This window comes from Mastomys coucha, unplaced genomic scaffold (genome assembly GCF_008632895.1).
Source record: "Mastomys coucha isolate ucsf_1 unplaced genomic scaffold, UCSF_Mcou_1 pScaffold9, whole genome shotgun sequence".
Taxonomy (NCBI): Eukaryota; Metazoa; Chordata; class Mammalia; order Rodentia; family Muridae; genus Mastomys; species Mastomys coucha.
The window spans coordinates 6,343,218-6,345,929 of NW_022196915.1; the positions used below are offsets into that span (position 1 = coordinate 6,343,218).

Below are 2,712 nucleotides of genomic sequence, written 5' to 3' on the forward strand. Positions count from 1 at the left end.
TATATTGCCACACACACTCGTCTACTCCAGTCACATCCAAAATATCGGGGATAAAATCCTGATTAAGGATAAGAGGGGAGTGGGCGGGGCCTGCACAGCAGCGGGGGGCCTTCGGCTGGCGAAGGCGTGCAGGAACCAGGCAGGTTTGAATCCTTAGTGATGGACAGCCCGGCCAGGGCTGCGGAGGATATGAGTCAACATTGACAGTGGCTGCAGCAGATCCCGGTCTCCCGTCAGCCCAGCACCAAGTTGTGAGTCGTCATTTCTCGGAGCTTTGGAACGAGCATGCGTCCTCCCTCCTTTCCAGGTTCTGCCTTAGATCTCCGTCTTCGTGACATAAACATCGCATCGCATCCTTAGATAAAGAATTAGAAGAGCAGGACCCTGGATTGACAGGTCCCAGGTCGCTGGCAGGCTCAGCACCCATCACCTTTCCGGGCTCCCTGCCCTGCTCGCCATCCTTGCACTCGTCCTCATCCCTGTCCACCTCCCCACTCAGCTCCCTCTCCCAGTCCCTGTCGGGGCCACTCATCTCCTCGGCCATGACGCCCCGCCGGCAGCCACCACCCCTCCGGTAGGAGCCGGCTACGCTGGGCTCTGCAGCCTCATCTTACAGCTCTTTAGGTTTGAATGGCGTCCCTTGGAGCATCTGGGACTTTGTTTCTGGCAGCTTCTCTCCTAGCCCATCCCCCATTCTGAACTCTGGCCCCTCGGCTTCCTCAAGTGCAAGTCCAAACAGTGCTGAGCTGGCAAGGGCCAGGCCACAGCTAGATGAGGCCAAGAGGAAGATCAGGCAGTGGGAAGAATCTTGGCAGCAAGTGAAGCAGGCCTGTGATGCCTGGCAGAGAGAGGCTCAGGAGGCCAAGGAAATAGCCCGTGTGGTGGACAGAGACCGGCAGCTGGCCCTGCAGAGGAAGGAAGAAGTGGAGGCCCAGGTGAAGCAGCTGCAGGAAGAATTAGAGGGCCTGGGCTTGTCTTCACTGCCAGGGCTTCGGAGCTTGGGTGACATCAGTGACATCCCTCTCCCTAAGCTGCATTCTCTCCAGAGCCAGCTGCGCTTGGACTTGGAGGCTGTGGATGGGGTGATCTTCCAGCTCCGTGCCAAACAGTGTGTTGCCTGCCAGGAGCGGACTCATGGCACTGTTCTGCGGCCCTGCCAGCACCATGTCTTATGCGAACCGTGTGCAGCCAGGACCCCTGAGTGCCCCTACTGCAAGGGCCAGCCCCTCCCATGGTGACCAGAGCCAGACCCATCCCTTCCCTGGTGAGCAGTACAAAGGCCTGGGCATGCCACTGTACCACTACTGTGTCGAAACTTGCCTCCAGTACCCCACGCCAGGATGTGAGTTCATGCCCACTGGCCAACAGCCTTTCATATTACTTTTTCTTCCCTACCATGTCCCACCATCGGTGTCAAGGTATTATCAAAAAACCTTTGAAGCATCACCAAGCTCACTGCCTGTCCCCTAGGCAGGTGGCATGTTTTCGGTGCCCCCAGTCCTGAGGCTGCTGTGACCAGGCCAATGAGAGGTCAGGCCTGGTCAAAGCACTTTGTAAACCGAGGAATTAATTATACATTATAAATTGTATAAGCTGCTTTCTAGGTCCATGTTTTTTAATATGCGATAACATGAAGCTTTATAAATATACTGTGAACTTGAAGTTTCCTATCGGTTTGTGGTTAACTCGTAGTAATGGTAACTATGTTAGATTTCATACTCTGAAACTATTTAGGAAAGGAACATTTATCTAGTAGGTAAAGAACTAGAATTTTTACATTTTAAAATTAATTGCAAGCAAATAGTATTTATAAGCAGAGGGTGGTTATTGAAAGACACATATACATTTAGATGTGCTTAATTCTATGGAAGGAACTAATTTTCCTGAGCATGTGCAGGTGCACATGTATGTGGAGTTTTATATCCCAGTATCATAGAGTGATATCCAGAACTCTGTCACACACTTATGTGATCCGTGGCCACTTCCAAGTGCCTGTGCCTTTCGAGAGAAGTGAAGGAATTGGTTTGTTTGGTTTTTTTTCTTCTCCCTTGAAAGACAATTTCATGCTAATGAAAAATGCAGCCAAGGAGTCAGACATTCAGGAGTCCAAGATCGACTCGGGAAGGAGCTGTGCTCTGATGTCTCCTCTGAATCGCAATGGTGCTTTGTAACCCTGAGTCGCCTGGGGCACCCCAGCTTGTGCTGCACAGAGGGGCTGTGAACCCGAGACAGCAGTCTGCTGCACCTGTGGCCACCCTCACCTCTAACTGATCCAGAGATGCCCACAGGCATGAGTCCATGACAGTTTTAGCACACAGCTGGTACCTGAACTGTATGTACATCCCGGTATTACCAGAATCCGTCACATGACCAGCAAAGACAGCTGTGCTGCAGTTCACCCTTCAGCATCCAGGGCATAGGCGAGGTGCAGCTCACAGCTTGGCCTCAGGCCTGCGGCTCAGATTCTGCTGAGGCTGGGTGAAAACTTCAGCCCTCTACCGTGAAGATTGGGACTGGTCCTGGAAATGCAGGGAGGAGACGTCTGTCCAGGTGACCCCTGCCCGTGGTGGCAGACCTAGACAGGGTAGGTATCCTATCCTACCTGCGGGTTCTGCCCAAGCCTCGAAGTGGTTCTCCTTCCCTACGGCTTTGCCAAAGACTTTTAATAGCATTTTTTAAGTGCAAAGTGACTAGATAAAACATTTTTATCAG

The 2,712-nt window shown here is 52.2% G+C and overlaps 1 pseudogene; it reads left to right on the top strand.

Moving 5' to 3' along the window:
- The first annotated feature begins 285 nt into the window (after positions 1-285).
- On the top strand, positions 286-1,238 carry LOC116084815 (annotated as a pseudogene).
- Positions 1,239-2,712: the final 1,474 nt, after the last annotated feature.